The sequence below is a fragment of the Numida meleagris genome, chromosome 11, assembly GCF_002078875.1.
Source record: "Numida meleagris isolate 19003 breed g44 Domestic line chromosome 11, NumMel1.0, whole genome shotgun sequence".
Taxonomy (NCBI): Eukaryota; Metazoa; Chordata; class Aves; order Galliformes; family Numididae; genus Numida; species Numida meleagris.
This window is the reverse complement of record NC_034419.1, coordinates 11,986,671-12,012,181: the sequence shown is the minus strand read 5'-3', so window position 1 is coordinate 12,012,181 and position 25,511 is coordinate 11,986,671. Positions and strand designations below refer to the sequence as shown.

The window sequence follows — 25,511 nt, the reverse complement described above, 5'->3', positions numbered from 1 at the left end:
TCATCCAAGTGAGCATCAGTGAAGTCATTAGCATGAAGCTGCTCCAGCAGTGCTCTGGGGAGTACAGCTGAGGACAGGGAGTCTGGCACCATTGCAACTACAATTTCAGGAAAGCTTTTTGCGTTGGCAAATCTACCAGAAAAGACACGTGGTGAGCAAGCTTTCACAGAGGTGTAGACTAATACTTAACACTGATGTTTGATTTTTCCCCTGTGAATTCAACTACACCTGGAGCAGTACTCATGCTTTGTAGGATATTCCTTTGCAGACTTTCACTGCGGTTCAGCAGGTTGGTGTCCAGAGCACTACCTGCACTGTGCAAATGGCACATACACTGCTAGGTGTCGGCAGCAAGGGCATTTAGCAAGGAGCTACATCTGCAGGACACGGCAGTGATGTCCTCTTACAAGCAGGGCAGGAGGCTGCTTCCTTCTGCAAACTGGGATTGGAACATTCAGTCAAATTGAGGTGCACAGAAGCTTTCTCAGGAATACGGGATTTAGCCCAGCTGCAACTCACAGAACGCGTATGGCTGAAAATCTACCATTTCATTGGCTTTTCTAAGCAATAAGCCTCAGATATCGTCCTATTTTATTGAACACATTTCACAGAGTGGATTTGGAAATGCAAAGTCAAAGCTCTGCTGCTAGTCAGCTGTTGCCAGCCTCATCTGAAGCGACCCGAGCAATTCCCTCTAGTTCTAAGGAAAGGGGCTATTCCAGGAAGCAGTGACTAAGTTAAACCAAGGCAGACTGCAGGTGAGCTCAGCTGTTCTTCACAGCTCTAAGCACAACTGCAACTCATTTAGTATTTACCTCTGAATCAACTTAAGAAAATGGAGTCTGTTCTCTTTTTCTTATTTACTGAGTAATAATGGCAAGCGGAGAAAGTAAAGAGTTAAAACAATACTAACAGCTAAATCAAAGAAAAGCACTTGAGTGGTGGAACATCACATAGCAACGAGAGAATTATGATGAAGAAATGATTACAGTGTAGAAAGGGTACAAAAGAGTAATATAAAAGACTGAGTTATAAAAAGAATTTCGTGTAAGGGGAAAATATACACAAATAGGGAAGATGCAGAGTGCTTGAGAAAATGATTTGAAACTGAAATCTTTGGGTTTAGCACAAAACTACAATGCCTTACAATTGAGAGTACATTATTTGAAGTTCTCAGATTCCTGCAAACTTCTGCAGATCGAGAAAGCAGATGTAATTTATAGAGGTTTAAGGCCAAAAGAGATACTTAATGTGTTGGATTTTTCAGTTTGCACTCTAACAGTACAATAACTGGAATTTCATTTTCTCAGTCTTCAGGAGACTTCCCTCATTGATTTAAACACCCCATTGGTGGCAAATCTGCCACTTCTTCCTTTCAGCTGTTTCAATAATTAATTATACTTGTAGTTAAAAAACTGATCTTATTTCCACTGGCAACTTTGCTGAATTTTTCTATTTTCCACTGTAAAATCAGATTCAGTCTACTAACAAGGTAGGTGAATAGTTTTAAGCCACAAATTATTATTTCAAACTGCTCTCTGAATCTCTTAAAGAATGAGCAGCAGAGCAACGTAAAAAGTTTAATTCAGTGATACATTGATGTTATATTACCTACCTTTAGGAATGCACAGGACAGGAATCGCATGTTTTCACAGCTTTCCAAAGCATCTAGAATGGCTTTCTACAGGATAACTAGCGATAGGAAAAGAGGTAATGGTTTTAAGCTCAGCCAGAGGAAGTTCAGGTTGGATATTAGGAAAACTTTCTTCTCAGAAAGAGTGGTAATACATTGGCACAGGCTGCCCGGGGAGTGGTGGCGTCACTGTCCCTGGAGGCGTTCAACAACTATGGAGATGTGGCACTGAGGGACACGGTCAGTGGGCATGGTAGGGGGGCTGATGGTTGGGGCAGACAGTCTTAGTGGCCTCTTCCAACCTCAATGATTATTTGATTCTATGAATACCTTATGCTTCACCCAGATCCTTAGATTATCCAGGAGGCTGTCGCATGTCAGAAATACAAAGTGGGACATGGTGAAGAACACTGGCTAATTATCACCAGCAGTCTCTACATTCAGGGATAATACTTTGGTTGATGCTTAATGTTTTCCAGCTTACCTTAAAAAGACTTCACAGCAGGTTGGTTATCTGATGAGAAAGTTTCTAGGAATATTTTCAGGTTTCCTAACTCTTTAAGAGTTCTTTCCCTCTTAGTGCCAAAAGGGATGAATTCATGTTCAGGAAGGCAGGGAGCTGAATGCAGGCTGTGGCAGGTGGTGGCAGATGCCCTGATCTCAGACCACAGTGCATAGGGAATCGCTGCTGTACTGCAAGGAGGGCAACAGCTGAAAGCTGCATGGAGATACAGATAAACCTTGCGCTGGAATGTTCATCTGAAGCCCAAGCGTCAAGGGGTTAGGCTGGGCAGATCCCAGAAGGTAAAGGCTTCCCCACTGAGGTGGGAAGTGGCACACTCAGCTACCTCTGCTTGTGCAAACATAAATGAAGTACTGCATAAGGCATAGTGCTCCATCTCTGTGGAGGAGGGAAATTCCCCCCAGAATGAGGGATTGAACAGTCAAAATAATCTCTTTAGCCCTAACTGCAAATGAACCAATTTCCAAGGCAATATTCTTAGACCTGAAAAGTCTCTCTTTCTTTCACAGAAAATAAATTCAAGCAGGAATGCTACAGGGAAGAAAAAAATCCATCTCAAAGAAAATAATTATTTAGATGTCTTAGAAATCTGGGAGGAAAACTTATTTTGAAAATACACATTGCTTCCAAAGCAAACATTACCCCTCCAGCAGCTCCCTCACATCCTCCCCACAGAGCACCCAGCACAACTGCAGAAACACTGCAGACAGCGGGGCAGAGGAGGGGCAGAACGAGCAGTCATTGAGGGCACAGAACGATACAGCCCTAAGTTAAAAAAAACTCACATTTGCTTGTCACATCCCATGAAGATGCAAATGCATTTTTCAAACCAGCATATCAGTCCATCAGCAGATGGAAGCCCAAGGCTCACCCTTTAAGAAAGCACCATTCCTACCCTGCAGTTGTGCAACCCACATGAGCAATGTCCATAAAACATTCTCCTATTAAAGGGCAGCCGAGGGCTGCAGCAAGACCTGCACTAGGAGAGCAGCAGGAAAGGCAGATCTGCAGGAACACGGGAGACATCATGGGCTCAGGAGCCACGAGACAGAGAAACCAGGCTGAACACAAAGGCTCATGCAGCCACAGCCATCTCATTTTGCTTTTGGGTCAGGACTGCCTTAGGCAACTGCCTACTTAACCCACACTTGAAGGTCCCCTTTTGTGAATTTTGGCCCTAAAAAAATCCTATGGGGTTGCTGTCTCCCTTGAGGAACTGGCTGGGGAGCACTTCCAGGAGCTGGAGCGTGTGCTGAAATCAATCAAGTTAAATGGCAGTAGATGAGAATAGGAATGAATAAACCTCGAGGGATATCATTTGTCATTTACCGTACTTGTTAAAAGTTACAAAACAGCAGTTCAGCAGAGGTTAGAGAAAGGACAATGCAAGAACACAAACTTTCAACCCATTTCTGAAACTTCACCATTCTGGTATTTTCCAAGAGGATGAAAAATTAATAATGAAGGAAATAATAAGGAATAAAATGAAACCTTTTCTTTTGGGTTGTTTTTTTTTAATGTCAAAGTAATAAGCTATTCAGACTTCTCAACCATCGCTTAAGAAGGTGAGAGATCCTGATCCAGCCATCAAGAACTTTTGGACAATAAAAAGTCCGTGAACAAACACATGGAAATGATAATAAAGAAAACTGCACAGCCAGAGGTCAGATCTACTTTATGGTAGGAGCTGAACTCTGATAATTCACAGTAGATTAAATTCAGCAGCAGTAGAGGCTTAGCAAGAAATTTGGATGTTAGTAAGATTTAAGCTGGGAATAGGCCTTATTCTTATTTTACCAAAGGCCAGACATAGGCTCATACATGTTTATGAGGAAAAAGCAAAAGTGACTGAATTTTAAAGAATGAACACCGCAGAAAATAGTTTGGGCATAGCAGAGTCCATGGAAAATGCTGTCAAAAGTTAGAGGGCAATAACTGAAATTTTCCTCAGCAACCTTCAACTTTACTTCCAAACGTCAAAAGCTGAAAAACCATGGCTAAGAATATTAAGTACAGACTGGTTTTCTGAGTATTTTTCATCTTCCCACAAAACTGAGAATTCTGAAAGCAAGCAGAGTTTTTGTTGCCTGTCACGTTCCTGACTTGAAAAACATTTTGGGGGATATTTTTCTATTAATTACCCTTTAAAGCCCAATTCAATTTCCACTGTCAATCACAAAACCTCTGATTACAAAGGGCGGCAGAACAAAGAGCAAAGCAGGAGCCTCAGGAGCTCAGGGCTGCACTAAAACCTGCGTGCCAAGGAGAGCAAGGCTTCAGGATGGAGACCAAACATCAGCATTTTCCTCCTGGATTTGCTCCAAAGCAAATACAACCCCATGCTCTTTGCTGCATCCCTTTGTCCACCTTGTGTACGTACACTGAATGCTCATGGGGCTGCGGCTTGCAGAGCTGCCACCCTGGATCAACACTGGGTTTCACACAAAAGATGAAAGTCCCCAGATTTGGCCACCAAAACACGGACTCACAGAGGGCAGCCTGTACTACCCAGGACTTTCCTCACAGCAGAGAATTTCTTCTGGCAACTGCAAACTACACATGGAATCGTCCATCTGAGCAGCAACTTGGGATTGGATTAAATGATCTCCAGATGTCCCTTCCACCCCTTACAATTCTGTGATTCTGTTATACTCTGAGAGAAGGCAATTCTATGTGGATAAAGGAGCCTTTCCTAATCGGAAGAACCCTGCCACCATACCCGCAGCATCGCAACAGAGGCTTAGAGACTCTGTGGGAGGCTCTGTGCAGGGTAACCACAGGCTGCAATGTTCCATTGAGGGGAGGGAAAGGGATTTGCTGGGCAGAGGGGCAGCACTGCCTGTCACTGTTATTAGCGGGTGCCTACTACTGTAGTCACAAGCCGGCAGAATTAAATTGCGACCTGCTGAGATCCTGCTTACCTATTCCTGTCCATAGTCTGTTCTTGAGAGGCAGTTACTGCTGAAGAGACGATATAATTTTGATACCTGCTTAATTTGTGTACCTGTATCCTGCCTGACAGAATGATTTCTCTGGCTTTATAAATGGATCCATGTTCCTCTCAATTGGCATTCACTCTTCTTGTTGCAAGAGCATTCATCTGCCTGAAATCTTTAGAGAAACAGTTCATGGGGAGCAGTTAATTGTGATCTCTCTCAAAAAAATTAGTCCCTATTTTTCCTCTGACAAATGAAGACATTGTTCCAACAATATTTTCCTTCTCCACAGACAGTGCTAAATATTTATATTGTGTGCCTCCTAGAAAAGCACATCTCCTCATGAATAAACACCAGGCTAACACCAGCAGCCTCCAGAAGGACACATGGAGCAGCTGACCTTTTCACCCCCCTTCCCCATTTTAAATACCAGGTTCCCCATGACAGCCATTTAAAATCAACACTGACCCTGACACCTGACCCAAGACTTTTGCATTTGCCAGAAGACATACTTAAATAGGACCAGCTTGGCAAGATGTAGCAAACAAGCCCAAGCTTTGCATTGTAAAATGTTACAACCCAAACCACTTCTTAAAAAAGAAGAACTAAAATGAATGCATTGTAGGTGAGATTTGGTAAACATGGCCAATTTCTGCCAGTTCCCGTTTCACTGAGCATGCAAGCACTGGCATACCTCTTTCCTCCCCTGGCTTTTACATGCTGACATCTTCAGCACAAAGGCTCTGTAATTTGATGAATTATCCCCTATTAACTACCAGCCCTGATACAGCAACAGCCCATTGCGGGCCAAGAAAAGGCCCAGTGTTTGCTGAACATGGATCCAAAGTCCCAGTACTCCCAGCTTTCCAGGTGCCTTGCTACCCGAGCATAGACTGGGCCAGAAGCTGTCCAACTCCTGTCAGGGAGAGCCTACCTGCCAAAGCAGGGCTTTCACACAGCTGCACTTTTATTTCAAGTTCAAAAGAAAGAGCAAAGGAAGAAAATAAAATGACGATGGCTACTGATGTTATTTTCGCCATTTACCATTTTTATTTTTCTGCATTTTACGACTATCTTATGCACCAGGAAACAGAAGCGGCAGCTTCACTTCTGTCCAAGGCCTCTGTGTCCCAAAGCCTCCCAGTACAGCCAGCCATCTAAGAAGATGTCAAAATATTCATGCAATTATATTTATTAGGTTCCTTTGTTATAAAGAGTATCAGAAAGACAGCCAATTTACAGCAGAAGAGCTTTGTATTCTAATTACTGCAAAGTAGGACTCAAGCAATAAGCAAACTAAATAGATTTTCTCCTCTGGGAGGTGAATATATGGGCTGATGTGGAGACGTTTTTCATTTTTTTGTTTTTTTTTCTTAAGGGATTGGCTGGAAAACTGACTAAAACTACACCACTGCTCCCAAAAGAGGCAGTGCCCCTACACTGCTGAAACAGCTATTCAGTGATTTTTAAACATTTCAGGGCGATTTTCCCTTTTTCTTATGTAGCTATAGTTGTCATATTTATACCATGTCATCTTTCTCCCTTCCTTATCAACCTCCCAATTAATGCGGGCCCATCACAAGCGTTTGTGAAGTTCCCAGCATTTGTGCCAGATGTTGCTATGCACTGTACTTCTCCTTCATAGGAATTTTCAGTCCTCCAACATCAGTTCCTATAGAAGAACAAACAGACTGTTGCAATCTCCCCCTTCACCTTTAGCCCTCTTATTATGATATGCAACTCCCACTTGAAATTAGGCCATCAATATTTCTATACCAGATATTATGATGAAAGTTAAAGCACACACCTTTGTCCCTCATTTCCTTGCTCCCACTGAGTGCCTCTGGAAATGATACCTGGACACTGAGTAACAAGCATGAGCCTAAGTAAAGTCAAGTCAAGTCCTACACAGAGTCTCCTAGAACATAATGGCAATATCTTCCATCTTTACCGCACGAGCAATTATGATTCCGCTGCGTAACTCCAGAGGAGCATGTTACTGCTGCTAAATAAATTTCTATGCTATTTCTTTTATAGATGAAAAAGCCTATGTGTGAGCTAACTCCTCCTAAATGTTCCTCTGCAGTCCGCATTGGCACAAGTTAGGTAACACAGAAGGGCACAAATTAGGACCGCACTCTTGAAGTCCGTGGAGCCATTTGCACCGAGCTCATGGCAGAAGCACAATTCTGTCATTTAAAAACACTGGAAGTGGTCAGCTGTTGAGTTCCATTCCTCAGTACTTCCGATATTGTTTTCCAGACGGAAACTGAATTCTTCATGTTTATACAACTGCTTTATTTTGATCCCAAGAACAATCACTATAAGGGAAAAAAAACTCTATGGATAGAAAATTTTATCAGAAGTTACCTACTTTGCCATGATCCCTTCTGCACAACGTTATTTGATTTTGCACGAAGAAGAATCCAGTAGCAACGTTTGTAACAGTGTTTAGAGCTCAGATAAACGCGCTTATTCACGTTTTTTCTTTAAAATTAGCTTTTAAATCCTCACCATTGCCCGACACTTCCCAGCAGCCCTGCGGAGCTCCTGTTTTATTTAAAGGTCTATCACCACCTGTCAGTGCAGCATCAAGAACATGCTGGAATGTCCCATTAGTCCTGAGCCTGGATAGGACAGACAAGGTTTTTTTAGTAGCTGCACTGTATTAATGCTTTGTTAGAGTTTCTTACATGTCTCCTGCTAATAGGAATAACCTCTGGAGCAATAGCAATTTATCCATACATCTAGCTCACACTGCTTGTCACAGTTAGTAACAGCTGATAACCCTCTTGGGCTGTTTTTCATCTTCAGTAGAAGCGCTCTCATTCTAGAATACATTATTTTAACCTGTCAGAGTATAAACAGGACAATTACTTAGACCAATGTGGGCTGAAAGTGTTGATAACTAAAGTTAAATCCAGCATTGTCACTCTAATGTGCTCGTGTTAAACCAAGCACAATGAGGCAGCTTGCCTTCTCAAATGAAAACATTTGTCAAACTCGCTAATTCAAAATCGACCAAGTACAGATCTCTTGATTTGCACTGCTTGCTGACAAGCCTGGGAAAGCAGCAGTGGAAACAGTGAACTGATTATCAGGGCAGAGAGAGAAAATCACCGTGCAGGAAGAACCAGGCTGGCTTGTGTCTGCAAAGAGCAAACTTGAGGAAAGCAAACCACCCTGGCACACAGGGATGGAAGGGTTTTGTAGACTTGCACAAAATCCTCCCGCACTCCTGAGTACTCTGGAGCAGTGTCTGCTCCCTGGGCACTTCTGAGTCCACCAAGCCTGCTAGAGCTGCCTCTGCCTCCTTCTCTCACTGATTTCCTACTGCTGCAGGCAGCTCTGTGAGCAGCAGCATTGCTTTGCTCAGCACACGGCCAGCAGCACAACTCCAGCCCACGCATGGCAAGCAGCTCACCTGCTCTCACCACCCAATTTCATCAGAGAGAAAGGGCAAAAGATGTCAATACTGCTTCCTTCCCTACACCCTATCCTTCCTACAGCACCTCCACCTCGCTTACCCCATGGGCACAGCAAATCCTGCTAAGCAGAGCCAACAGCCATGCTGCTCTCTAACCTTTCAGCGCTCTTCTTCTTCTCAAAGGATTGCCTTTGTGCTCTCACTCAGATTTTACCTTATTTTCCCCCTCTGGCTCCTTCCTCTCCTGACGCAAACCTAACACAAACTCCTCTGAAACTGCCCTCCCTGAAGTCTCTGCTGATCAGATCTAGGGATTTGTCCTCCAACCTCAGCTTCCTTAAGCATTCAGCTGCTTGGATGCTACTCACAGTTGCCTAATAAGCAAATATTCTATGTCATCTATTTAAGCATTAAGCTTTTGAGATCTTTCAGGGATCCAGTTCAGCTTCGACTGTGCTGAAGCCTAGCCACATCCTGCCCAACAGCTGGTAAGAAGACCTTAACAATACAAAGAAGCAATTGCCCTGCATCAGTCACAACCCACATGCTAAAGAACAACGTAGGTGGTGCAGTGTTCTCTTTGACAGCAGTGCTCCAGGGAAGAAAAAAAACAACACTGTACTGTTACAGAACCAAAAAGGAGTGTGAATATAGTTTAAACAAAACCAGGATGTCATGCAGCTCTTTGTATCAAATCTTCACAAGACACTGTATTAACTAAAAACTTTAAGTAAAAATTCAGGAGCAGCAAAAGGATGATTTTCATTGTTCCCACTTTCCTCAGGATGGACCATGGAATAATGGCATGATTGCTCATGGTCTGAACACCTGGGACCAAGCTGAATTTTGCACTACCTTATTATGCTATATCTAATCCTACATTAAAGTATCAAGAAATTTAGAAAAGTAAACTTCCCATCTGGAAATAAATGGGCATCGTTGTTTAGATTCCCCTTTTGCCTAACTGCCATAAGCTTTTTTTTCCTGTAATTCTTAGCGCAGTACTCATTTCCCTGTGATTGTGAGGAAGACAAAGGTTTGCTCAGAGTGATAAGTAACACGAAAACTCTGAATTGAGGAATATAAGTAAACTTATTCCTGATTGTTTTCCTGACAGTTTTTCAGTGCTCATCAGCTATAAAGTGATATACTTTTCTTAAATAGTTTCCTCATTTGTAATAGTTTTGTCTTTTGGTTGTTGTTGTTTTTTTAATTGATAACTAAGGTTTTCATTATATTAACCATATTCTTGAATCTAACAGTCAGACAGTAACATACCCTTTTATCCAAGTTAGGGCAAGTAACTGTAACAATGAGCAAAAGCAAAGCTAATAGCTCAGAACTCAGAATAATTTCTTTAACCCATACATTTCAGTAAGACTGTTTAATTGACAAAAAAAAAAGTGAAAATTAACGCCCATACAAATGCTACATGAAAATAACTTGAGAACAGATGTAGAAAAAAAAAAAGAAAGCCATCCATCAAGGTAGAAGGACTGTGGCTCGGGTATTTTCAAGCACAAAAGGGAATTAAATGCTGGTGTGGTCTCATTTGACATTACCACTCCACTGATGAAACCAACAGGAAAGATACGATTTAATAAGCCACAGTCCATTAAAAGTCTCTGATTTATTAGATGTAGAGGCTAACAACATAAATATTTAAAATGTAATCAGAAAAGTTAGAGATTAATTCATTGAATATTCCTCCTGCAAAAGCCTGAACCACAGAAAATGAGGAAACATGCAGGATTTTTACATATAGCACAGCCTCTTAATGCACAGTAAGCCTAACACTTGACAGACAGGCTAAGTTAATATATCCTTCAAGCTTCTCTTTGCACAGTTATTTCTCAAATGTATCTTTATCATGTCTCTCCTTTTCAAATTTGTAAACACAGACCCAAAGTCTTCATTTAACTCTCTGCTACAACGGGTCCTTTAAAATGCCAAAGTCCTTACTCATGGCTCTGAAATTCTCTTCATGTCTACAGCTTGTTCTTTTTTATCATTTGCTTCTGCATTTTACTAAGGATTAAACCCAAAATTACCATTTTGACAAGAGAGAGAGTGTATTTTCCACTGTTACATTCTTCCCACTCATTTTGGTATCTCAGGGTCACTAAAATCTGCCTGAAATTAAAGTCAGCAGTTCAGCAAACCAGGGACCTAATTCCCATCCAACCTTCACAACCTCAGCATCTTCCTGCTCTGCAGGCCAAGGGCCCACCGAGACAAATAACCTATACACTTGTCAAGAAACTCATCAATATACTACCACCATCATTGGATAAAAATACAGCTAGAATATTCCTCTTTAAAATAAGATTTACAAAAGAAGTCATTTCCATTTGGTCCATATGTCATTTCAAATAAAATCATTTTAAAATGTCATTTTCTCTTTGATTTTTTCTTTTCACTTTTGATGATAAGAAGAGAAACACTTATTTAAAACATTGCTATCTAAGAGTGAGTAGAGGCCTAAGCACAATGCTACTGTGAATACGGTGCTGCAGGTCAGAAGTCTTGCAATCTTTCTTGGATAAAGCACATGCAATGCAATGAAGAACACATCACTGATAATTGCAACAAAACTTGGAACAAGCAATCTCATCATGGCATCATGAGGGACTGAAAGTAGTTATAACCTGGTGGAAACACGAATAAACATCAAATATAAAAGAGAAAGTTGGCAGCAATATACTAGAAACCAGGAATGACACAAAATTAATAAGGGAAGCAAAAGGACAACTGAAGAAATCAATGGTTAATAAAGCTTAGGACAATAGAATTAAGTTTATAAAGTGTGTTGTAATGAAGAGTATCTAACCAACAGTTACTGGACCATTACCACTATGGAAATAATAACATTGTCAATAATACTGCAGGGAAAGACAACCACCTTCAATAAACACATCTGTTCTGTGTTTGGGATAATGCCGGATGATGAAGCCTTACAACAGATCAATGCTGATTAAATAGCTATTTTCCAATAATAATTAATTAATAAGGATGTTAAATACCATCTCCTGCAATCAGAATCTTTATCCAGCAATCTAAATAATTTATAACCAGGCATTTAGACTGGCTGAAGATTTCTTACTATCATTCTTAGTCAGTTTTGGATGTTCACGAAAACTCAGGCTCCAGTAAAGTTACTCATGTCATAGTATTTAAAATGCTTAAGCAAAATTAGTGGAATAATTATGGGTCTCACAGCAAGAAAAACTGTCAAAATAAACAAACAACTAGGATTTAAGTGATAAAGAACTAAAGGAATGTACTTAAAGCAATGGCAATGAACATCAATTCAAGGAGAAAAGACATTTTTCCTTTGTGTTGTATAAGATTACAAAGTTATTTAATATGGATAATAGCCCTGAGTAAAGGATTCTATTACTGCATTGGCAGAACCTCCCACAGCATTTTGGCAAGAAACACTGACCAATCCAAATCTACTGAAACAGACATTAAACACATGTCAAAGAGATGCAAGAATTTACCACTGACTGGAGAAGCTCAACTTAGACCATGACAAGCATTACCCTACCTGTAGAGGTTCTGTCCTCGCTTCTTCCACTGTTCTCTCGCCACCATCTTACCCAGCCATGTTCCATACGAGCAGGAAAAGCTGTGGATCACATTGAAGGAAATAATCTGAAATTCAGAGCAAAATACAGCCAGATTGACAAAACACTGAGTGATACTGAATTTATGGACAGGGACATTGGCAAAGGAAGAACAGAGGCTTTGCTGTAGGACTTTGTAGATCAATGTACAAATTGTTATTCTCATTGTTCAGTGGAACAATTACAAAAATCCATTTGCCAGTAAATGTGCCTTGTCTTGTAAATCATTGGGTCATTAACCTTAACAATGTCAGTGTGTTGTCACTATCCAATTCAATTAAATTACTGACCAAGGTGATACCTAAAAGCACATTCCAGAAAAAAAGGATCTATGATTATGTTAATATCTATGCAGTACCTTAGTTTTGTACCTGGAAATAGGAACATATCCTAAAACTCAGGTAATAGATTCTAAAAGCCAGGTGAAAAAAATTCACAAACAGGCTGAGCAGGAGGAAATGAGAACAGAAATGTTAGAGCAGGAGGAAGAGGAGATGAGAGAGAGAGAGAGAGAATGGAAAATGGTACCAAGCAATTACCTCCAGCGGGTCATGTATGCATTGCTATGGGCCATTTTTCAATATTCACTGAGGTGAGAAAACACAGATGCAGGATAGTCTCTTGCCCATCTCTTATTATAACTAGCAACATGTCTTAGCAGATGCCCAGTGTTGCTGTTTCTAAAACGGAGCACTCTCCCCAACATGCCAGAGTGCATAATAGCAGCAGCATATAGCAAAATTGAGGAAAGTCCCTGTTGACCTTCCCAGGCCAGTGGTCTATTCAAGTGGGGAGTGGCAGGAAGAGCAGCAGCTGTTTTCCAGTTTTATTTGAAAAAACAACTGTATGTTGAAGCATGAGGGCTGGTAAGATGCTCTCATCACTACAGTCTAATTTTTGGTGTCTTTCTGCTGCACACATCCATGCATATATTCTCACATTTCAAGTAGATTCTCAGTCCACGCTCCAGGGAAGGAAATTCTTTTTCTCCTTTTGTTTTCCTCCTTTTTCCTCATTTTTCCCCATCGAAGCACAGATTTTATGACACAAAAGTACAGGCTGGTTCAGTGAGGTAGCTTAATTACTGTCATTTATGTAACCCTTGCTTGCCCATGACACACGACTTCACCATGTTAGATGCAGTAGAAAGGGCAGCCCTTGCTCCTGACTCTAGCAGAGAGACACCAGAGCACTGCAGGCGGAAAGCTGGAGCATGCATGGAAGCCATGAGATCAAGTTGCTCAGTACATCAGGTAATAAGCAGCCTGATCACTGACAGGATTGTTGTAGACTCAATGGCAAACAACGTTGCCTTACTCAGGTCTGGAGTACTGAAATCTATATAGCCCCAACAGTCCCATAGGGTGTCCTCGCTGGGGTAGCTCTGCTAAGCTGAAATGCTTCACCATGAATGCATCATTTCTAGGTAGCCTGAACTATGGAGGGCTTCCTCAGAGACGTCCTTGTAAAGCTACAATACAGAATCCACATTAAACCCAACAACTTCAGAGTCAGCAGCTACTGACTCTGGAGGGACTGTTGATTGCAGGGTACCTCTGAAAACCACGTTTGTCTTAGCAAGCTGAGTTAGGCCATGTGTGTGTCCTTGTTTTGGAAGAAGGATAACAAACTTCAGACTGAAACAAGATTTGTTTTATTTTAAAAAACCTTGCATGCACAGGGGTCTCTGTGCCCTTGAGGCCATACAGAAATGGCAAACAATGCCACGTGGGTCCTTCACAATCTACAGAAAATGTTGTTTTGTTTTGTTTTTTTTCTCCAGGCTTCAGGCTTGGAGGGAAGATGATAGAGTGAAAGAAAGTGAAAAAAATCATCTCTCCATTTTATATAACTGCAATTTTTTACCAAATAAATGCATTCTACTCTCAGTACAAGTTTTATCTTAAATGGTAAAATGAAAATGATTCTATCAAATAGTTTCTAAAAAGTTATTCAGGGTACAAACAAAGAAAATGTAACAGAATTGGAAATGAAGTAAACTAAATCACCTGCAAAACTTCTTTTCAGTGGGACACAACAAGTGGAACGGGCTTTAAGCATACAGCTCACACAAAAGGTAGAGTGCTGCTTTGTTAATGGAATTGCACTTTGGATCATGAGCCGAATGGATGCAATTTTATGTGAACTGTACACACAAAAAAATCTCCTCAATAAATGTATGGAACACAAGGCTTCTTTTCTCCTTACTTTAACTAGGCAGAAGGGAAACATTACAACCTAAGAATAGATATCAGCATTAGAAGACTTATGGGATTGTTTAAATGAGAGTTCAAAATAAAAGAGAAGGCAGACAAAATAATTGTTTGAGCAACACAAGTCATCACTGTTCTCCTCATATGTTTTCTCCTCTTTCAGTAGTAACCTGGGCACATATACACGTTTTAGAAATTATATTTTCCCTTCAACTTACAGAAGGTAATTTCTGGATGCATCAGAAGAATAATATATTCCACGGAGTCTACTTTGAGAGCTAGAGGAGGAAAACATACGTAACAAAGGAACACATTAATTGAATAAAGAGGCACAAAGCAAGGCTTAAACAGAGCTTTGTGCTTTTCAGTGATTTTTTCAGATAGCAGATAATTAACTAGAAACCACTGACAATAACAATAGTGGACTTGTATTACCTTCCTTGCTTTGGAAACTGGATTTGGTAGCACACTTAAGAGCTTATCAGAACGCTTCTGTTGATAAACTATTAGACCTAAATCCACATCCTATTTTCAGTTAACTACTCTGATCAGATCACCATTGAGTAGTCCCAGCTTGCAGCCTTGCTGGCAGTGGCTATTTGTTTTTATGAGATCATCTCATTTTAAAACTTCTGACACCAAGGTGTTCATTATATTGGAAATTATGGGAAACAAGAACAGCAGTTCTGGACCTAGAAAACACTGCCTGTCATTGCTCTCCTGTTCCCCAGTGTCAAGCTTCACAGGGATGACTGCAGAGCGATCCTGAAACCTATGTCTTCCTCCATCGAGCCTTGCAAGAAAGGACTTTAACATCACCAAAGCTTGCTAAGAGACAATAACTCATTCAAAGTCAAGTGTAGCAGTTTACAGAGACAGTTTTTCCTCACAAATGTTACACAGATACTCCAAGCGCTGTACTGTTGTCAGAAAAAAAAGCCTCTCTCTCAGCTGCTGTAGTTCTAAACCTTTCTTTCAGAATTCCTCAGAGAATCAGTATCTTACTGCAAAGCTCTTTGCCCTTTCCTAGCTCCAAGCTGCATTTTCAATACAGTGTCCCAAAGGTCTGCCTGGAATGGCCTTGGGTTTGTTCCTTTCAGTATGACTGCAAATTTCTTAAAACCTGCAAGACTTCCCAGTAGGGAATGCAAAGGGTGGTACAAGCGTGTAAAATGCTATTGTGCATAACCTGCCAATCCAGATAGGCAATTTAATGCAACAACACGACTCTCAAGAGCAAATCCTGTAGTTCTATAATGAATGTTTTCAAAAATCTTTAAGTTATGCAAAAGAAGGATATTTTTGCTCACTAAATGCTAACAATTAGAGCCAAACAATTGGAAATTATTGATTATTGCTGATTTCTCCACGCTTTCAGCAGTACTGACATGCATGAACCACAGAGTGCGACCGTAAATACCAACACCCAGAGTCTGCCTACCTTATTCATAGAGCATTAATTGCAACAGACCACATGGACCTCACTTATTTAATCATCTTGATAAGTTCTTATCACATGAATCATCTTATGGATTAGCTTTCATTGCTTGTTCTGGTATTTGATTCCTGTAGAGGCACAGCCACACTCTGCCACTCATTCACCAGCAGATTTCTCATCCCATTGCCCATCTCTCCTGTGTGCTTGTGTGTTTCCAGCAGCATGGGGTTTGCAGAGCAATCAATGGCTGCAGCGATGCTGAAATGACTTCATTTACACTTGTCTCACTTCTCCAAGAAGTCAAAAAATACCAAGCCTATTCCACACTCTGTCCCATTCTTCAGCTTTTGGAGTGTAAAGGAACTCAAGGTACTTTTTTGTATGACCCAGCTTCTAAAAAGATTCAGTAAAAGATTCACTGACCTGCAGCTAAGCAAGTCTGCTACACATTTCATCACAGATATCCAAACTGTAGATGATACACTCTGAAAACAATCCAAGTCCTAAAACAACCTTCAAGCCTGGTTAAGTTTACTTGCTCCCATGACCGAACTGAAATGGCGTTACCTTAGCCAAACCACAATCTTACAGTATTTCTGCAGGGCTTCTCTTCCCAGAAAGACTGCTTTTACTTTGTAACATTTTTTTTTTCTTTTTTAAACTAGCACTCCAAAATTCGATAGAAGCTTAAAGTACAGCATGATCTCTGCATGCAATGGTTGCAAAACAAATCATTTTCTCCTCATTTAATGAGAATTTATTCACACTGAATAGAGACATGGTACAGAAGACATAAAGGAAGCATGCACGAGCGATTAGGATGTTACCACATTTAATAAATACATTGTAATTAAACAAATGTCAGCAGTTCAGTCTTGTGCAGAGATGATCTGACAGCCGGTGAGAATCTCAATTGCACAGTTCAAGGTAATTCTGGGATCTTGTTATTGTTTGCAGTATAATTTTTTCTTTATGCATTTTACTCTAACAACCTCTTCGCAAAATGGTACTCATCCTTAATAAACGTCAGCTCTAATAGGCATGGATGTATCATTATGAAACCTTGTTCTGCATCACAAGCGAACAAGGTGAGGTAGTCTTCTTGACCATTTTTCAGACTATAAAACCAGTTAAGACCCCCATGCTTCCAAAGATATTCAAGTCACAGGCTAAAATATTCGCTGTCAACCGGTTCTCAGGGCAGCTCTGTCCCTAGAGGGAGAGCAGTCTTTTTGCTGACCTGCTTTAAATTCTTCAGCCCTTTGAGGCTGGCAGATCACAGGAACGCTAACAGAAAGCCACATTCCAGCACTATCAGACCTCAAGTGAGAAATCACCACAATGCTATTTCACAAGGTGATTCTCAATTACACAGGACAGCAAGGCTCTGAGTCTCCAAGACTGTTAATGTAAGAACTCACATTGACCAACCAGCAGAACAATCGTATACCAGCTTGGACTCCATTCACAGTAACACCCTGTGGCACACGCCAACCAGCAAGAGGCATTTATATGTAGCTGCCAAGGAAATCCAGACTCCAAAGAATAGAAAGGCAAACCCAAAAGGCAAACTCCTCTAGAAAGCCCTACTCACATGCTAGCTCTGTCAGCAGTACATTTTATTCCTCCCTCACCTTTATGTTCAGACACAGAAGTCCTCACCCATGACTGTAGGTTTCTTATTTGCCTGCCTCTCATTTTGCTGTCAGCTCCGTTCCTATGCTCACTGCTTGGAAATCACAGGGCAACACAAATGAGATCTAGATATGATAACAGCATCCATTTTTTCCACCAGGAACATGGGAGTTAACATTTCAAGCAACCAGCAGCATTTTTTTCCTTAACAATGGCTCGATATCACCATTAGAGAAGCTGGATGTACAGGGATCAGCATTGCTCTGAGTGCTACCATATGGTGCCCATCATATTTGTCTCCTCCTGTGTTCAACTTTCTTGTGCTGATAAAAGAACAGTTAGCAGCTCTTTGTTACATAAATGTCAGCCAAGGCAAAAAGAGTGGAAATTTAGTGGCCAGGTGTAGGTGGCTGAACACTGCTAAAGAAGATTAGATACCTGATAAAGGAATTACATTTACCAGCTGCATAAGGTGTTGGGGGTGGTATTGTTCTCACAAAAACGTCTTGAAATGGGTTTCTTCTGTTTCCCCCAGGCTTTTCAGCTCAGCAGCAAAGGAATCCACTGATCTCCACTAGACAAAGAAGATCCTTGAAATATTTTAAAGCCTGGCTGAGCCCTGAGAACCTCTTCCACATTACTGCGGCACAATGCCTTTTGCTGAGATGGAAATCACAGAAATACCTCTTCCTTACAGGAATTGAAATCAGCCATGACTGACTCGAGCATCTTACCAAATCTCAGTTTCTCTGAAGGAGATCTATCAAGTGTTTGTAATTATAAGTTGCCTGCGCTGCAAACAGTTCTAGAAGACACTGGAGCTCAAATGCCTGCTCTCAATGTCACAAGTCTCCAATGAACTGTGGGAAACCTCATGCACTTTCTGTGTGAGTCTTCTGCAGGATAAATTACAATAGTTCTTTGCAGTCTGTGCAGCCATACAGACTGACATCGTGCAAAGATCTGCTCCTTTCCCCGTGACAAGTTTGAAGGGAGAAACAGATAGTCCCACATGCTCCTTAACACTGAACTCTCCGGTTAAAATACATTCTTTGGTTACATCCAAGAGACTCTTCCTCTGAGCTTCCTTGTATTGATTTGTCATGCCCTGTCCTCTCCTGCTAGTGTGCAGAGATGGCAGACGCAGCTGTGGCATCACTGCACTGGGGAGCTGCTGAGTGCATCTATACACTGTGGTTTTCCCAAGGACTTATTATTCTGTAGAGCAGATGTACTCTCCTCTGCCTGCGGCTGAGGCCTCTTTCTTTGCAGGTATTCAAGCGTTACATATACCTACCCAGAAGAACTTTTAAAGCGACTCCAAAATAGGACCAGCACAAGGACAATGGCGATGCTTTTGCAGCTCAAATAGTGCGTGTTGTACAAACATCTGTAATTCTGCATACAGCTGCTTGAAAATGCAACCATCAGTTCCTTTTTGAATGGGCCACTCCAGGGCCCAGCCAATTCACAGCCAGGATAGACTGTTCACAGGTGGGTCATCACATCTTGATCAATGGGTCACATTTCTTCTTTACATGACATTTAATTCCTTACTACAGCTCATGACTGCCCAAAATCCAATATAAAAAGAATGCATCCGCATAAATGTGAATGCTCGAATAAGTACCTCAATAACATCAGGCACCAACTCCTCACCATGAGGATAGCTGGTAAATAATTAAAAGCCTGAATGAGTAGATGAGCCAGAAACCATCCTCACGCTTTGTTGAGCAGGCTCAGGCAGTAGGCTGTGTAAGAGAAGCTTTTTATTCCCCGTGCTCCGGTAACAGGCAGAAGCAGTTCATCTCTGGAGAGAACAAGAGCACAACACTCAGATCCCGTCCCTTGTCCTGCCCTCAAGCACTGATGACCCCCTGGAGACATGGAAGGGCCTTTCCTAGCCTGCAAAGTAGAAATCTGGGGCCTGGTCAAGCACTCTGCCCTGTTGAGCAGAACTCCAGAGCAGCCTGTTAAGAGACTGTGACAGTGAAAGGAAGGTAAAGCGCTCCTTAGTTCTGCAAAATTGCACCCTAGAGAAAAACAAAGTTCCTATTTGACTGCAGCATGACATGATAACTCTGCCCAAGCTGCCAACAGCAGAGGTGAAGATCTGGTCTTACAGAATGCCTCAACTCCATGACCATCATATTTTTGCTGCTCTTTGCCACTGCTTTAGTTCAGCCCTTCTTAAAGATCACTGGAGCAAAACTCTGACATTCATCCAAGTGACTGGTTTGGCAGGCAGTGGACAGCACAGGTTTTGGTGTATGCCTTAAAAGCTGGTGATTAGGTACTCTGGGGCAGAAGACTGACCTGCGCGAGCTTCACTTCTTATTCTAATTAGCAATCTGTAGTGAATCTACACATGCCAAGAATTACACTTCACATCACAATGCAAACCTAACCTAGAGTCTGCACAGGAGAGTTGTACCGATTTTAATTAAATTAAGTCTCCAGAAAGTTTCACTACTTTCTTGTGTAGACATGCCCAAGAAGCAAATGTACTGTAAAACTGCTTACTCTCATTCATTATCAATTTCATATTAATGACTGTTGTTTTTTAAGCCCTAACTTCGGGAGTCATGCATTACCCAGGAAATTCAACTTTTATATTTGTTTTAATCCTTTGCTTCTAAGAAAAGAAATCCTTGAGTTCCATAATATGCATTGTTTCTTTCTTTTTTAAAAAGTAATTACATGTATGCAAGTCCCACATTGTGGAGGAGCTGTATCCAATATCTTTGAATATGTAGGTAAGCAGTATGCAATCAGAATCATAGAATCATTTGAATTGGAAGGGAACCTTAAAGGTCACCGAGTCCCACTCCCCTGCAATGAACAGGGACATCTACTGCTCCATCTGGGTGCTCAGAAAATGAGAAGTATCCACACTCCCAGCATCCCCCAGAGGGAGGCTGAATTCCCTCCCTACTACACACTGAAGAGCATCCTGTACAGAACAGAGGGAAGAGCATTCTTCCAGGCAGCAGTGCAGGATCTGCCACCCCACCCTAAGACTGCTAGCACAAAGGAGTTAACAATATCCGTTTGAGCTGAGAGTGTTTATGCTTCAGCAGTTCCATTAATAGGCATTAAATAACGCTCCTTTAAGCTACATTGCTACTGCATAGGGTTTCAGCCTCATCTTTATGGATGCCTTGTCATAATTTCCAGAATTATAGAACTTCCTGCCACACACATACGTATATCTGCAAGGTTACAAAATAGTCAAAGATTATTTTTTCAGCCCAGAACTAGAGGAAATGACTTTTCATTAATCAGGATCAGACAAGATGAAATTAAATCAATTCTCCCTAAAGTTTGAGATACACAAAGAGGGAGAAACCAACTCTTCTCAGCCTGCAGCTCAGGAACTGTAAAGTGAAACCCCAGTTCCAAGCACATCAGAAGGAATTACCACAAGTAGGTACCAGCTACTCATCACCTCCTTCACCGTTCCCCTGTGTGCATACATATAAACACACACATTCACGCTCTTCTGTACAAAGCAAACCTTCAAACTCCCACTGGCTGGATACCTTCCAGCAGGAGAACCAGTCCTTAGCAAATATAAAGCTACAGGATGCTCTAATCCAGGTTTTCTAGTCTAGGAATGTGAGAAGTACACAGTCTGCCTTTTCATGCGTTCCTGAGCAAAGTTTTAAAATATTCTCAGAAGTCGTAACATCAAGCTTGTTAGACTCTTGCTCACATGCTGCAGGGATGGGGAAGCTGATGCTCCACACTCAGAATCCTACAGACCAGAGGGTTGCTCTTACTGGATCTTCATGTACCTATTATTTAATTAGTTGCACATGAGCATTCCAGCCTTCAACATGTCCATCTTTATAAGTACCCTGCAAAGCCGCTATCCCCACTCCCGCTGACTTTGTCATGACCTAAATACCATGATGGCCTCAGCCCCAAATAACATGCTGTGTTCCCATAAGGAGCATTTGGAGAGAGCAAGATAGGCTAATCCCAAATTCAGAGCCTACTGCAATACATTGAAGTACACGGACCTTCTTCCTGCCCAGCTGCAACAAGTTCCTGCGGCCACAAAGAACTTCAGAGGGACTCGCATGCAACACATGAGAGTTCTCAAGACACCTACAACAGACTACACTGTCAAACTATCTTCTCCTCCCTTCCATGCTTTATATCATTCACTCATTCCCAAATACCCAACCACGGACTAGACCATGTGTTCCTTCTTCTACTCGGTGCATCAGCCAAGCTCATTGAGCGTCACGTCTAACAGTTTATCCAGAGTAGGTGACGAGGAGGCAGATCTCCCACATATGGCAAAAAAATGTTGTGGAGAAGTGAGAGATACTTATGCCTGAGAAGGACAGAAGTGAACAGGATTCACTGTCTTAATATAAAATTCAGATGGCATGCTCACTTCAGGATTTCCACTGACCCAGAAACTGAGCTCAGATCTCTCAGGCATTACTTCTAGTGTTTGTATGTGTGAATCATCCATAGCAGAGCAGGAGGCTGGAGAAAAGCCATGAGTCTGCTGCTGCTGCTCATGCTGAAATCAATGATGTTTTGGTAAAAATCTCTGAGAATCCCTGAGCTGTTTGCATTCCCAGAGACAGCATGCTCCATGCTCAGCAAGGCTTGCTGAGCACCTGTCTTCTCACCCATTTATCTCTAGCTGGCATTGGAGGAAGGCTTTTAATGCTGTGAGAGCCTATTCTGCCCACCCCCAAAGCATCCATTGCAGTTCTCGGAGTCTTCCACATGATAAACGGGAAACTTGAAAAAAAACATGGGGGAGGCACATTGGAGTCCAATAAAATGAGATGCTCTGCAGAGGCCAAGACAGATTTCTACCTGAATTGTAGTAGCAAACCAGCATGATAAAAGAGCTAAAGCAAGAGGTTATGATATGCTTGAATCACTCCAGAGAAAGCAAGTGCTGTGTGTAACTAGGGAGATAAATAATCAGGTAGACAGAGTAGCTCTGCCCCCTCATTCACTTAAATCAAAGCAGCTTTTTTGCCACTGTTCCACCCACTTGGAACAGGCATCGGGGAAGTTTAAAACTCGTCCCTGGCAGGAACAAATAGAGAAGTGCAATTGTGAAGCTGAGATATAAACTCACAGGTAACAGAGATGCCTGTGCACTGGTGCTAACAAGCAGTCCAGCAGGCAAGGAATGCCAGGGCTGGCAAGCAGTCCCAGACATTTCCCACTGGGCCACCCAACATTGCTCATGTTCACTATCACTGTATAGAGTTTGGGCTGGGGATAAACAGAGCTGGGCTGCCATCTCCTCAGCATTCAAATTGTTTTGGCCTGCAAAGAGAAGCCAAAATTCAGCAGCAATCTACATAGCATGCTTGGTACAAGCCCTTTCTTTGACATCCATGTGGCATGGTGCCTGATTAGTTGGCTGTATCTGGCCCCTAACAGTCTGGATTTGACCCTCAGCAGGATTTAGATTTTGCCTGAAGAGTTGTGCATTGAAATCAGAGGGCCATGTGAGTATGTCCAAGGTCAGCTTTTCCTGTAAGCAATACACCGTACCTCAAAAGCAACTGCATGTTCCTGACAATTATTTGAGAAGGTAATTGAACTCAGCTGTTTCAAATGCAATTTCCATACGATGTGCACTGTACTTTGATCCCAACTTGAAAAAAAGGAATAAATAATCCTGTTTTAACCTTGGCTTGACATGGCACTTGCTATGCAAACACTCTGCCTGCAGATTGCGCAGCCCAAGGTGGAAAGAACGTGACACTACAGCCCATGAGAAGCACTGCTATTTTGTATTTCTACCCTTTAAACTCCCAGTGTCAAAAAGCCATCCAAAAGCTCACAAAACAGGTAAAAACTTGACAAAGAAAATCTACATTCTTAAGAGGAAAAACTGAAAAACACACTTCTCACAAGGGGAATGTGCTTAGTGGTAGAATCAGGATTTCCAGTTCTCTTGCATTACCTTGTTGGGATGCGATGCCAGCTCACTCAGAACAAGGGATAAGAGTATATACCTCTTATGTGCAAAAGGTGAGGTCACACCTGAAAACATCTGAATCTGCTGAGAGCAACTCTGAGCTTCCCTCCTACGAGGTGTAAGGGAGTGCAAAGGAAAGCACATATGGCACAATTGTAGAAAACAAGGGAAGGGACCAGTGAGGCTCCACAGAATGGAAAGTACTGACATAAGGCAGTGATGGGACAGTAACCCGGATATTTGCATGAAGCTGTATTTAAACATCTAGCTAATTTTGATCTGTTACTCCTGCAAAGAAGTCCTTCTGATCTAATCTCTGTAAGCTGCTCTGTGTACGCCTACTACCTCGTATTTCACTGACATCTCTTTGCAAAAATGCATCATATACAGTTATGCACGTTTGGGTGCAGGTGTGTCCACACATGAACAATCACATGCACAGAGATTACAAAAGACAAATGCATACTTTTTTTTTCTTTGCAACCAGACCATTTATATACAGGGCAGAAGTCTTAAGTCCCTTTCATCTTCCACCATGATTTTGTTTGACTTTAGCAGAACCATTCCAGAATTAAATACTGTTCACAGTGAGGGAGGATGGCAAATTTCTGCTCCGAGTGTGTGAAAAGCCACTCAGAATACACCAAGGGATTCAGCAAGTCTCTACATATGCTTCCACTCAGCGTGCAGGTGTAAGATTTAAAAATCCATATTTTTCTCCAATAAACTTAAAAACAGCTATAATATCAAGTACCAAAAGCACCATCTGCACTCCACATATAGTGGTGATGGTTTTGGGTTTTTTTTCAGAGCTGATGCTGTTTTTTGGTATAGCTTGATCCTATTTTGTCAATCGCTTCATGAAAAGTGCAAAGAACCCCTGCAGTTCCAAATGTCTCTGAAACAAGATGCTTTAATAAGTGCATACACCATCTTTTTGCTTCTTTAAGGCATTATATTGTTGACCCGCATAAATAGTAGCATTTTAAATTGTAGAAGTGCTAAACCTGGACACTGAAGTGCTCCACACTCTTTGGCACTGATTGCCTGGAGATTGTTGTGGCCAGCACAAAGCAATTGCTTGCTCAGGAAGCTGAAAAAGGCAAGTGCTTACAAAGCTTTATTCTCCTTGCTGTGCAGGCAGCATCTCCTAGACAGCCATCTTCCCCATTACTATAGCCACCACCAACACTCTCCTCAATAAAGCCCAGCACTGCTCTCTGACCTTCACTGTGGTACCAAGTCACCAAGGACCTCTGTTGCCAATGTTTTGAATAGCTGGTAGAAAGGGTCTTCAGTGATGGACATGTATGTGAAATTCAAAGGGAGAACTAGCAAGGTAAGTCTGACAGAATCCTGCCTGACTTTCCACTCCTTCAATTGCCCTCTGCTGTAAATGGTAAATTCACCCTGGATCTGCTGCCTCTCCTCAGAGCTGAGTTCACACTATTCCATTAACCTGCCCTACTGAGGACAATGTGAGTGCCCACCATTGTTCCTGGAGGTCCTGCAGGTATTTCTCACCATATGCAAATGCTGGTAGCGAGTGCATGAGAATCCACTTCAAATCTGCAGTAACCAATTTGATGCTAGGTATTTCAGAAGATAAAGTAGCAAGGAACACCTTTTAGGAAAGTATCCTGACTTGCCTTCTCTAGAGGCATTTCTCACCATGGTTTCCTACTTAGGTCAGCAACATGCCATTGCAACACATGTCCTGTAAAAGTTCAGAAATAGATATATTTTTATTTTTTAATCTAAATCCATTTGTGCAACCTTCCTCCTGCAGTACTGCATGTGCCTCTCCCGAAGCATTCTCCTCTAGGCAAGGAACATGGCATGAAGCAAGGATATAAATGCAGACATCAAACTGCATTCTTTCCTGGTATTAATCAGCATTGTTTCACCCAATTCAGTATAGTTCTGCCTGTTTACATCAATGCAAAATACGGTACTGCACTCCTCTTCAGCCTGCCACTAGTTAATCAGTTTGAATGACCATCATCCTATTCATATTTGCTGAAGTTCATAGTTGCTACTTAGTACCACTCCTTGAATACTGATTTTTTGGTACCACAGTTAACAATATTTTTATTTCTTTCATAG

General features: G+C 41.7%; 1 long non-coding RNA gene across 18 annotated transcripts in view; it reads right to left on the bottom strand.

The window, feature by feature from the left end:
• The window catches only part of LOC110404622, a 227,154-nt gene that overhangs the window by 110,731 nt on the left and 90,912 nt on the right, over positions 1-25,511 (bottom strand). For all 18 annotated transcript variants that reach the window (XR_002442359.1, XR_002442371.1, XR_002442363.1 and 15 more), the window contains one exon: positions 12,070-12,150. This is a non-coding gene — a long non-coding RNA (uncharacterized LOC110404622). The remainder of the gene's footprint in view (positions 1-12,069; positions 12,151-25,511) is intronic.